General features: G+C 47.2%; 1 protein-coding gene across 5 annotated transcripts in view; it reads right to left on the bottom strand.

The window, feature by feature from the left end:
* The window catches only part of slit1a (slit homolog 1a (Drosophila)), an 88,283-nt gene that overhangs the window by 45,453 nt on the left and 29,120 nt on the right, over window positions 1-13,710 (bottom strand). The window lies entirely within an intron of this gene.

Here is a 13,710-nt window from a genome sequence, read left to right as displayed (position 1 = left end):
ACACACACATCCACAGACGGACTCCTGTCAATGGGACCTAAAGGGGATTTCATGGATGGGCTCCACTCTAATCATCTACAGCTCACACAGCCAATGAGGAGCACACAGTGCTCCCAGACTGGAACACTCAACAACCACCAAGAGAAAACACAATGTCAGGGGAACTTATCAAATCCACATGAGGGCTGACAAACACACACACACACACACACACACACACACACACACACACACACACACACACACACACACACACACACACACACACACACACACACACACACACACACACACACACACACACACACACACACACACACACACACACACACACACCAAGAGAATCAAGACGGAGCTAGTTTAACATCTCCTCTTTCACTATAAATGATTCATGATGTCTGTGTGTATTTGGGGGCTTAAAAATCCCATATGAGCGCATACATTTGGCCGGCGCGCTCCGCCGCCACCCGTGAAGTAAATGAAAGAGTTAACATGGCAGAGAAAAGAAGGACGGGAGAAAATCTATCCCTTCTCGCGGCTCCCCGTTCACCCTAATTTCCCCCTGCCATTATGTGTACTTGTGTTTCTGAGTATGTCCAAGCCTTTCACTGGCAGTCAGGCTGAGTGATGGAAGCGGGGCTGAGCGGCATCGATCATGACAAAACGCTTACAGGCCCCTATCAACTGATGGCGGGGTGTACGATAGCACCGTTTTGCACAGTGACACGGCCAAACCCCATCCATCCATCATGCTGTCTACCTGCTGGACAATGGAAGAGCAGTGTGAGAGGACAGAGAGAGGAAAGCAGGGAGGGTGAGAGAACACACACCTCTCAACATCCGTCCATTACCTATCCCCGCGTCAGCCAGCGAGGTTCCACCGAGCCAGAAATGATGATTTCAATCTGTGAGAATAGCCTGGAAATCATTTCGTAGATTGGACTCATGTTTTACACTGGGTCGGGACAGTAGTAAAAGGGAAGGAGGCATTTAGAAAAGACAATAAAGGCAATCTGGGTGGTGCGCGCACACACACACACACACACACACACACACACATTGTGTGGTCTCGCTAAACTGCTTATAGATGCCTCTTTGTGAAGGGCTGTCTACCTACAAAGTGGAAATCTGATCCAGCAGATCGGATGACAGCTTTTCCTGGAAGCGCTGGTCTGAGGTCAGTGTTACTGAGCCGCTGCGATGACAGATCCACCACACCTAACCACAGGCGGCTGATATCAGATCAGAGGACTCTCACTGAGATGCACACAGTCAGGGGCTGCTTCAATCAACGCGTAAAACCTAACACACTTCCAGACACTTAATGGACACCGTTCCACTTTGTAGTGATGCAGAGTTGCACCGAGATGCAGAGCAGGGAAGAAAAAAAGCTCCGGGGGGGAAGGAGAGTTAAAAAAAAAAAAAATAGAAACGTGACACACGGAGAGCGGGAGATTTGATGAATGGTGACCAAAATGATACCCTGCATGGATCACCTTCTCTTTCCTCTGCCTTTCTCTCTCTGAGGAACTGGTACACAGCCTCCCCCATTGTAGTTGAGAGTGAAACCCCCCCAGTCATTACTTCAGTCGCCATCACACATGGAAAGTATCAGTGAGAGAGGAGAGGAGAGGACTAAGCCAGAGGGAAGGTGAGCAGAATAGCTAAGTTCATTTTGAGCCTGTTCTCAGTACAATTCCCTCAGAAAGCTAAACTTAAAAACAGCCCAAAGCTACTTGTCTTGAAACACACATTCAAGGACACCTAGTCCAAACGGTAGACCTCATTAGTAGTGTGGGGGAAGCATTATTTCCCCTCATTTCATTTTCTTCTTATTGGATATACAATTACTTATAATCCAATGTTTGTTTCCTCATTACACACTTTGAGGGTGTGCACTGACTCAAATACGTCATATATATATGCATTATTTTTGCCGTGGGGAAAATGCGGCCACATCGCACCGAGTGGGAGATTGAGTTGTCCCACGGAACAGACGAGAGAGAGAGAGAGAGGGGGGTGAGGCGATGGAACAACGCAGGCTGCGGGCTCTTCTCTGGGTTCCCGCCAGTGCCTCCTGCTCACCGTGATGTATGAGACAGGTGCATTGTGGCTGACGTCAAGCCCACAACTCACCCCGGCCATGTATCACCTTATCTCTGAACGGGACACGCTCGCATGCAAACAAGTGCCCCCTCCAAGGCACGCATTAACACACATGCGGTGCTCTCACTCCCACACACACACACACCTTATCTCAACGCGGAGGACTGGTAATGTAATCAGCAGCGAGTCAGGCCCCTCTCATCCCAGTATCTCTGCACTAAAACGCACAGCGTAGGTGACTTGTGTTTAGCTGAAGACAAGAGCAGCTGTTGCCCAGACGACTTTGTCAAAAAGACCTAGGGTGCTTTTAGACTTGTGCGTCACAGCGCACGACAGTCCTACCATAAAGGCTCCGTCTGTTGAGAGCACCTCTACATCACTGTTTAAATATGTCATACATTAGAGGACTGTATCATGCTATGATTACTCGAACCAAAGTCACTTTTTCACATTCATTCACTTTGTCATTTACGGTAGACGAATGATTGCAGGGTTTGCCTCGCAACCATCAATAGTGTGCTGTTTGTGTTTATAGCTCACTTTTAGAAAGAACGAACTACTTCGTCATTGATCAATGTGCTGGATATTTTTGTCACGATCAATTTTTCGATCAACAAAATCGAAACAATTTCCAGTAGAGACATCAGGAGCGGGGAATTTGGGGCATTTTTTTGCCTAAAAAAAAAGATATCTTTTAATGAAAAACTTATTTATTTTGTGATGGAAGATAAGGAAGAGGACGTAAGTAAAAGGTTCGTAATTGAAATGACAAGACACAGGGTAACTGTGGCTTCATTCAACTTGCCTCTTCTTTATATACAACCGGCAGCAAAAATTTGAAACTTGTAATAGGAAGAAATGTTTTAAAAAGCAGATCTACCCGAATAGTCACAGGCTCTTATGACCACAATGCGACATCTCTGTAATTGCCACAACCCTGTGTAGTTACATTGTCCACAACTTTAACAAGCTGAGCCTGTTGTGTAGCTACAGCGGCTACGTGTGTGTTTTCAGTAGCATCTCCATCTGCTCATCCCAGACACCCTGTTACATAAGTAAAGAGGTCAAGGTTCACCACTGGTCGGCCGTCACCGCGCTCGTGTGTGTGTGTGTGTGTGTGTGTGTGTGTGTGTGTGTGTGTGTGTGTGTGTGTGTGTGTGTGTGTGTGTGTGTGTGTGTGTGTGTGTGTGTGTGTGTGTGTGTGCGCGCGTGTGAGGACAGCTTCCAGTAGGCGACATTTCCTTCTGGTGACAGGTGTGTTTACATGTCAAGGGTCAGTAAAGGCATTTGTGAAGCTATGAATAAGTAACTGCAGGGTCTCTGAGACTATGGAAATCTGTTTGAATATTACATGAGAGAGGCTGCCAGGAAGGAAAATGGCTCTGCTCACTCTGGTGTCAGTGCTTAAAGACCAACAAAACACACACACATGAACTCAAAAAATTATATTTGTAATTGCTTTGTTTGACTCTGGACCCCGAGTGATGAGCCCTGAACTGTAGAATAGAATAATTACTCGAGTTTTCTCCTCCGCATTTCTTGTTTAATTTCCAACACAGTAGCTATGATAAATGTATCTTTGTCATGAATTATCTGGTTGCAACAATTTACACCTCCTCTTAACTGGACCATTTGCATAATTTGTGCTCTTTTTTTAGAGGTTGTTTTGTTTGATACCCTCTTATATTGACACTGACTTTTTGTGGGCTCTGTGGACTTTGGCAGCTGCAGTTTTAGGGAGAGAGCTGGGACGTCGAGTAAAAAAGATAAAATGCAATGAAAGTGAATCAAAGCCTCTGGGCTTTAATTTTCTGCCTTTCTTTTCTATCAGAGCTCCTCATTAACTTCGCTGCATAAAGAAAAGTCATTCCACAAGGGCTAACAGCCCAATACTTTTCAGAGTCATTTTCAATCAGGCAGCGAGTTAAGCCTGCGTGCGTGTGTGTGTGTGTGTGTGTGTGTGTGTGTGTGTGTGTGTGTGTGTGTGTGTGTGTGTGTGTGTTTGTGTGTGTGTGTGTGTGTGTGTGTTTGTGTGTGTGTGTTCCTAATGTTGGGATGGGTTCTCTGCCCAAACTAGAGGTGCGAGGCCAGACATTTCAGAGGTGCTGGTTGCTAGGAGACGAAAGGTACCCAGCTGGAATTATGACTAAGCCTTAAGGGTAGAGTGTGTGTGTGTGTGTGTGTGTGTGTGTGTGTGTGTGTGTGTGTGTGTGTGTGTGTGTGTGTGTGCTTGCGCGTGTGTGTGTGTGTCAAGACTGAGACTGGCAGGGGAAGGAAAGGACAATGGATTTGTTCCCAGCTGTGCTGCAGTGGGTGGGAGTCGTCCTGAGAAAAAGAGCGTAACAATGGACATCAGTGACTGCTCTGGATGTTTACTCTGCCCTCTTCAATGCTCTGGAATACCCTCATCCTCCCACACTGACAGCCCACACACAATATAGGCCGGGGGACGAGTGATGTAAACCGTACAACCACAGAGAAAGACAACAATTTCAGCTAATGGTTATAGATGATCTGCTACTGTGACCGACCAAGATGTTTACAATTATTTCGCACAGTATTATGGCAGACCTCAATGTGAGCAGTTTTCATTGGAACAATTTCTTTGGTAAAAGTAGCTCCAATGGGAATCGTTCACGGTGAGGTCTGTGGATTATCCAGCGTAACCATGACACTGTTTCTGGAAAAACACATCGCTCTTATGTCACTTTTTCAATGCGTTGCCTTGCACAAATGAAATTCCAGATCTGAGAGCAGATATCAAAAAGGTTGAACAAATGAAACCAAACCGGCCCTCGAGGTTTGATGCCCTGAAGGGTGGTTGTGAAAATATGTTTTGAGAAGATTGATTTTTAAGGGGAAACCTATCACCAGATGGTTGACTGGGGGTCTACCTGCCTATTTTGCTCATTTGGTATGTGATATTACCCACTTGCATTCCTTAAAATTTTTCAGAAGTGCCACATATGGCCTTGAAGTGAATTCATTAGTGAGTGACCAGCCTGGAGCAGCAGATGTGATCTGCAATGCTCAGGAGATGAAGATGAGGCTAGAGAGGAGTGAGCGTTCAGGGTTAATGAACCCTCACAGAGGTGCAGCTGTAGGCATGGATTATTAACACAGGGGCCAACACACACACACTCACACGGACTCATGCCAAAGCCTCTCTTTGTCTACCTTCGACAGCACTCCATCAATAAAAATATTCGACGCACTTCAAAAGTGTATCTCAACATTATTGTTGTAACTTATGCCGACAACGGTGCCTAAAGATAAATGTATCCCTGAATGAGGGAAACAGTGTTTCCCTTTTCCAACACATTGACACAATGGAGGTGAAGCAAATCCATCATCATCCACAAGCATTAACACAGAGACTGATTACTCCCCAGGGCTGCGAGTCGTCTGTTCGGAGAAATGGATGCATGCCAGTACGGTTAGCATTCTGTCGAGCCAGATGAGGCCAATACCTTTAGATGAATTACTGATACGGTGACAGCTACGGGGATAAGTGGGAATACATTGGCTTCTTGTGCCATATGTGTGAACACAATATCAAGCCCATTTGTACAAACACGCCAATGTGCTTGCTTGTGTAATCGTGTCTCTTGTGTTTTTCCGTGTTCTTGAGAGCATTCTCTGGATCATCATATGGCTATAAATTCTGCCTGAATGCTGATGCATATCCATGGGCTGAGAGCCTGCATATTTGTGGCTGTGTGTGTGTGTGTGTGTGTGTGTGTGTGTGGCTGTGTGTGTGTGTGTGTGATACAGAGTGGTAGCACCAAAAGGAAGCTTCGTTTCACAAAGCCCAGGCTGGCACTCGCTAGAGGAGCAACTGCCAGAGCAGGGGGCATGAAATTAAAACTCATCACCTAGGAAAGAGGGAGGTGAGGTGGAGAAAAAAAAGTCAGAGGGTGGAAGAGGAGGAGGAGGAATAGGAGGATAGAGGGTGGTGGTCGAGAAACAAAGGATAATAAAGATGCAGGGGAGGGCAGGACACAATGGGCTGGCAATATAAAATCACCCAAGTCAAATAGGAAACAAAAGAAATTTGCACATTTGCGCGGCAGAGTGGAAATGTGCTCTGCATTAAAGATGCCTGCTGAGATTCTTCTATACCATATCTGCATCAATGGAAAAAAACGACCTTACAGAAAGACCACCCCCCCACCCACCCCCCCCCAAAAAAAAACCCACAAGAAAGACGAAAAACTGTTGTAGAAAAAGTGCTGCTGACCCTCAGAACGTCAAACCATATATCATCATTTGTGTTGACTTGCTGTGTTGCCAGACGTACATTTGGTTTGTGTTTCTTGTGGCGGCAATCGATCACCTCACTGGTCTAGACCTAATCAACAACGAGGCTGTGCACATCAGTTCTGGCATCCGCACGCACACACACTGCATGCGTGGGCCTATGAAGGAGTCCTCTCCACCATTTTCAACTCTGACCTCCTGAAAGAACAGGAGGCCCCCCGAGAGGCTATGATGGATATGCCAGACACAAGCAGTGTGCAAGTGTGTGTGTGTTTGTGTGTAAGTAAACACTGTATGCTTACCTGACAGTGCTACATCCTGTAGCTGAACTTTATTTTCTTTGGTGTGTTTTACTGCTTTAGTGCAAATCCCCCCCCCGCTGCCCTTGCATACTGGCAAAGGGAAGGTGTTTGCTGAGAAAATAATACACTCGCGCACACGTACACACTGAGCTGCAAGACGCACACACACGCGGCTGGGAATAGTCTAGCGGATGTCCTCTCCCCGAGGTTCCTAGCTCACCCTAGCAATGACCTCTCACCCCGGCACTGTGAGTCAGGCTGGGAGGGCCCTGAGCGTGACCAATCCATTAGACTCCTCTGACAAGGATGAGGATGACATCTGAACCCCCAGAGGCAGGGGAGGGAGGAAGACGATGAACAGACGGAGGACTACGGAAAAAGTGGGGAGCCTTATTTCTCAAGGAACTATTTAAATCTTAAGTAAGTGGGAGAGTGAGCCAGGCTGAGTCAAATAAATAAGCGAATCACATTCATGGATATGAGGAGCCATGGCTTCTTTCTTTTTTTTAAAGGAGCTTTGATTCCTTCCACAGCAATGATTTTACTACCAGTAAATGACAGCTGATCAACTTTGTAGACTTCTTCACAACAACAAGCACAGAGATAACATTCTGTCACAGTATGTCAGCGACAGCATTGACTGAGGGCTGAAAAGAGAGACCTTGGGAGGAAATCAAGGAAGGAAGAGGAGTGGCAGTGTGAGGGGAGGCTGGGGGGAGGATGGGACTCTTAACGATGAGCGAGTGAGAGTGACAACCCTGTCTGGAATGCCTTTGTCTGCGAAGGCTAATATTTGCTCTTGGATTTTGCTTTTTCCTCTTCTCTTATTTGCTGTTGACAGAGAGGAATGAAAAGGCAGATAGCCAACGGGTTACTTTCCATGTGTGTGTGTAGCCAGCAGGTTCCCAGGCAGCAGGTGGTGAGCTGAGGCAGAGAGTATGGAGTTTAGGAATCTTGTTTGCTGCTCATAAGTTGCTGCTACTCTGCAATTAACCCTGCTTAGATCCACAAACACATGCCAAACATGCACCCGAAAATGGGTATGTGTGTGAGAGAGAGAAAGGACGGGGGAGAAAAGGATGGAGACGTGCAATGATGCCAAGACCCCCCCTCTCCTCACTCCTCTACCCCTCCCGGGGAGTCAGGGGTAGCGGCAGCCTGGGTGTCTGCCTGAAGGCCAGTCTCACAGCGGGGCCAGTCATGGCGGCGGCACTTTGATGTCTTTGTGGTGAGACTCCGTGCTTCATGTCCACGCTCATTAACTTTTTCAGTGACAGATCAATGTAGCCTGCAGAAGGCCTTGCTTCCTCAAAATTACAGCCCATTTACCGCCCTGGGTCTGAGTCTGGACTGGCCCCGGCGTAGTCCAGTACGAAAACACACAATGCGGCGAGAGACGGGGAGATTGTTTGCTCACGATTGCACCCATTTAACAAGAACAGCTCCCTCACAAGTGCAAAGAGGATATTGCCCACTTAAATCTGGCATCTCGACTTCCTACGGCTTAGCGCTCACAGACAGCAGTCACATCTCTTTACATCCTGTAGTTCCCTGTGTAATGATTAGGAGATTACGGCCCCTCTATCTTAACGTCAGTCAGACGGATGCAGCCAACCAGAGAGCCGAAACCCTGAGAGCAGTTCAGACTTGTCTGTCACAGCATGACCCACATTGTCAAGATCGAGCACTTAGCACCTTGAAACCACACCTCTTGATTCCTGCCCGTCTTCCGTGTCGTGTTTTATCTCCCACAGCATCTCACTTATGGTTGATTTTTACTGCTTTCCCTTGCTTTTTCATGGCCTGTTAGTTTGCGTAAAGAGAGATCTGTCTGGGAGATAACGATAGTGCTGTTAAGAGAGTCTTATGTCTGTTTGTCACTTCCTCTGCCCATCATCGGGCGCCAGCATTTGCCACCAAAGTGCGAGTAACATGAAGGTTACAGCAAAATCTCTTTTTTCCATTTGATAAAATATGGAAGACCTCTCAGTGCATCGGTCTCTAACGAGCAGCCTTACAATAATGTAACCCAAATATTAAAAAAAAAAGATTATGATAAATATCAGGAAAATCTCATCAAAGAACACTAAGCATGAGTAAAAGGACCAACCATTTGGTTGATCTAGGATGATCAGGATCTAACCAACCGTCAGGAGGATGATACATTTTCTAAAATCATTGTTATTAATTCATTGTAATAATGAAACTGTCCCGAAGGCATAGAAATACACTCAGTGCAATTCATTTTAACGCTATAACTGTGACTCTGCAGTAAACGAGAAGTGCTGAATCTCTCCGCATGCACTGCTGCATGCACATGGAAATCCACAGGTTTATCTCAGACCTAACATATGCAATGCCTCCCCACCCACGGCCATGTTCACAAGATATGCATAGTTCTCACATGGCAGTGGATTATTTACATGAGTGCACAAACAAGCACGCACGCACGCACGCACACAGCCAGAGAGATCATCTGTACTCTAAATATTTAAAAAGACTATTCCTCTGTCTGTAATTAAAACCATTGCAGCATTACAAAGCTGTATCCCCGACCATCACCCCATATCCCCCTCTTTCTCTCTCTTTCTCTCATCACTTTCTTGTCTCTTCTTCCTTCCTCCATTTTGACCTTTGCTTCAGTTGCCTAGAAATGGGATGTTTGAAAATCTTCCAAAAACAATGAGACTGTGGGAATACTCTGTGCAACAACTGCCCTCTCCTTGACACCCATGAATCCTTCCCTTTCTTTTTCTCTCTCGCTCTCTCTCTCATGAGCACCCCATCACCACCCACCACCACCTCTCCTTTTCACTCACAGCTCATCTGGAAGGGCATCGGTTGGTTTTACCGCTGGGAGAAAGTAAAAGGTCAAGTTTTGTCTAGAAGGTGGGCAGCTGCCTCTCCTGGGGAAAAAAAGTTGCCTTTCCAGAGAGAAGTAATGATATGTTAGGACAGCCCGCAGAGCAAATACAGGAACTGTGTGTCAGCGTCACACACTGTTTGGTTACAAAACTCAGGGCATCTATCTGTCGTGCCCAGGCCTGCAGGGATACCGGGGGTAAATCCTCTCCCTGCCCCGCTGCTTCCTCCCATTAGAATCTTCCCAAATCCCACCTTTCTCACTGTGTTTGCTCTGCTGAGCTCACTAATGCTCCCCAGCTTTCTTTCACAGGGTAGGTGTTTATGCGTGTGTGTGTGTGTGTGTGTGTGTGTTTGCTTTGGCCTGCACAGTAATACTTCCCATCCATTCACCATCAACATGGATGGAATGCGACAAAGGTCTGAGAGTGGGAACACACACTTCGAAGCTCACAGGACTGATGCTGTATGTTCCTGGAAAGGAGAGCAACAGTATATTTGTCAGCTCTAGGAGCCAGATATGTGCACGTGAGTGTGTGTACATGTACGTGTACTTGTGTGTGTGTCTGTGCGTGTGTGTGCGCGCGCGTGGTTGTAAACAAGCATTTCTCATGAAGTGGAGATGGTCTACGGAGAGCTGCTCTCATTTCAGACATCATTTATTTATCAGCCCCGTGTGGGACATACACGCACACACACACACACACACACACACACACACACACACACACACACACACACACACACACACACACACACACACACACACACACACACACACACACACACACACACACACACACACAGTCACACAGAGTGACAGAAATTCTGCAGTTTATTCCATCACGCACCAGCGATCAACCTCATTCCCTCACCCTTCTCTTTCCTCCCCCTCCCTTCCCTCGCTCCCTCCCTCCTTTCCTCCTTGAAATCGATGGACTGTTTTGTCACCCAATGCTCTGTTTCATGCAATATTCATCTGAAGAAGAAAAAAAGCGCTTCTCACACTCAGTGAATTTTCATAAACTCTGTTCGGTTCTGATTGGTAAATGAACGGCTACAGTCTGTGTGCGCGCACATACGGGTACACACACACAAACACACACGAACAACCCCATTATCCAAGCTTCAGGCGAGGGCTTTTGTTTTGTACCACTGGAATCTGACAGTGATTTATGGAGAAAGGGAGTCACACTACACCCTGATACACACAGCAACACAAAGCAAGGTTACTGGCCCAAACACGGGCACAAAGAAAGGTTACCGCTTCACCAACAAAGCCACACTGACAGCAGTGCACGCTGCGGTCCGAGGTCAACACCACATCAATGCGGCCCAACGGATGAATTCAGCCGACCCACTCAAATGAATGCATTGGCCACTTTCAATAACTTGTTTTGATGAATACCATGAATATGAATCTCTCTGCTGCCTCACTCAATGATTCCTCAGTGACGCATCCGGAAACTGTGCGAGGCACGGAAGTCACAAAAACTGACTCTCCCAATGTCACACTGAGCCCAAGTGAATATGCCATTTTCTGGAGTCATTTTCTGCCGCATTTCCCACTGCGGTTTTGTCAGAATGGTGAACCCTGAGAGGCCAGACACACCCTGCCTCCCAGCGCAGGTATGCCCTCCGTGGTGCCAGGCTTTCTTCTTCTCCTTCTGTGTGGGCATGTTGGATCCTATTTATATGTGCTATCAGTAACAGCTTAGGTGAGGACACCGCATTCCTTCTGATTCGTCATGAGTGCCATGAACACAAGGCAGCAATTAAGCTGGTAAACTGCAACGATCTTAGTGCCGCACTTGGGTTTGGAACACACATGCAGACGCTGTAGGAGGAAAAACGTTTCCTGAGGGAATTATTTTTCTACACGGATACCACAGGGCTTTTCTGCATTGCGTTGCAAAAGCCATTCTGGATGCTAAGTTTGTCGGTACTTGCATTCTTGCTGGGAACCTACATCTCTCATGCACTGTCACAAAGGAAAGGTTGGCTTGTCTCGTGTTAAAAAGTTGTAGAAAGGAAGCAAAAACACAGTGATGACTAACAGACACATAACACTGACAGTGAGTCATCCTTAATGAAGCTTTAATTTGGGGGTAAAAACACTTGTTGCTGGTTTTGCTCTCAGGGGCTCAGCGATACATCACAGAGCCTAATGATATCAACGAACAGACCTCACAGTCACACAAACTATGCAGACTATACTGGACCGAACAAAAAAAAAGAGAGAGCCAGAGGGAGGGAGAGAAAGAGGGGAATGGAGAGAGGAAAAGAGGAGAGAATGGGTCACATTTGAATAAGAGGTCTGTTTCTAAAAATGTCCCTCTCCGTTTTGCTCATTTTACTCCTCGCACTCTCTCGATGAGTACTTCAGCTTATAGGCAACAATAGTGTACGTTAGTGTGTGTGTGTGTGTGTGTGTGTGTGCATGTGCGCGTGCGTGCGTGTGAGGTTCATGAAAGCCACTCCAGGGCTCTCCAAGGCCGGCCAGCCACGGCCAGCTTGACGATTGAGGATTGGAATTCAGGAGGGCGGCTGACAAAGAGGCTCTCCCCTGGTGTGTGTTTTACAGAATGAGAGAGGCACAAAGTGTGGACGGAAAGAAAAAGTGTGTGTTAGTGTGTGTGTGAGAGAGAGAGAGAGAGAGAGAGAGAGAAAGGCTGAGAGACCGTGAGAGATGAAAGCCTGAGCAGGTGTGAGGGCCTGAAACTGTACTGACGACTCAGAGACAGGGGTCTATTCAGGACTGTGTAATTGCTGTTTCAGTGGCTGCTTGTTTCTTTAATTTCCTCTTTAGAGCAATAAGGCAGCTCTTGTGTTACACATTAATTATGTTTTCTGGGATCCCCTCTCTACACCTCCCCCTCCCTGTTGACTGACAGCTCGGCTGCCTCCTGGCCCAGCCTGGCTTTGAGCAGGGGAGTGGGTGACTGAATAGGCTAATAAATGGTGAAGGAGGGGTTGGTCACACCCCACCCTATTGTACCGGTGCTGTCACGCCTGACCCTTAACCAAACACACATACACACATGCATACACAGACCCTCACCATCACCAACCCCCCCCCCCCCCCCCCCCCCCCCCCCCCACACACACACACACACACACTTTGATGGCTAACCATGCATGCATACATCCTTGTACGTAGTCACATATATACGTAGTCACATATATGCACACACACACACACACACACACACACACACACACACACACACACACACACACACACACACACACACACACACACACACACACACACACACACACACACACACACACACACACACACACCTTCACATCACCTCTGTCAGCCCTGACCCCAAACCAAATACCCAGGCTCCCCCCGTATCCAAGGTGACCAAATGAGGCCCCAGCTATCGCCTAGCAACCAGGGAACAATGAGCTCCAAGGAGACGGAATGGCTTGAGCAAAGGGCAGACTATTCTCTGGAGCAGGAGGGAGGGATGGAGGGATGGGAGCCGAGGTAGGCAGAGGAGGGGATGAGGGGTGATGGGAATGGTGTTAGGACACATCTTTAACCATGTCACAAAGAGGGTGCCTGCCTGGGAAACCAGGCTGTGCTTCTCTAACTCTGCTGGATGTCTCTGTTCACTTGTGCTCCACTCAGCTCACTCTCACAACTTGGAGAAGAAGAAAAAAAAGCGAAACAATCTGACTTCTACCTTTTTCCGAGCCCAGCCTCGCCTCCGCATCTGCACAGTATGAGGGAGGCCAGCAGAGCAGAAAGCAGGGAAAAATAAAACATTACGTAATCTGCTGTTCAGCGGAGACGTCTGTCAAGCATTGAAAATATCTTTGTTATGCTACGCAGACTATCGCAGGACTGACAGCACGGTGGCAACTTCTGCACTTCTTGCAATCCGACAAGGGAACATTGAACAGATTGGTCTGCTGACACCGACATGCCGAAGCCTCGACTTTACTCGCACTGTGAAATAAACTTTTATCAGTTCTCCGCATCTCTGCCCTTGGATGAGCGAGTGTGTTAATACAAATGTATCACCATCTTTCAGCTTTCTATATCCAGAAGCACAGGTAGGAAGGTGAATGAGGGTGAGATTGCCGAGGGGCCAAGTGCAGCATAACAACACTCTGCCAGTTCAGTCGCCATAGAAACTATTAGGAGCTAAACTATAAAAAGACA

Source organism: Scophthalmus maximus, chromosome 10 (assembly GCF_022379125.1).
Source record: "Scophthalmus maximus strain ysfricsl-2021 chromosome 10, ASM2237912v1, whole genome shotgun sequence".
NCBI lineage: Eukaryota > Metazoa > Chordata > Actinopteri > Pleuronectiformes > Scophthalmidae > Scophthalmus > Scophthalmus maximus.
This window is presented reverse-complemented; position numbering and strand designations above follow the sequence as displayed.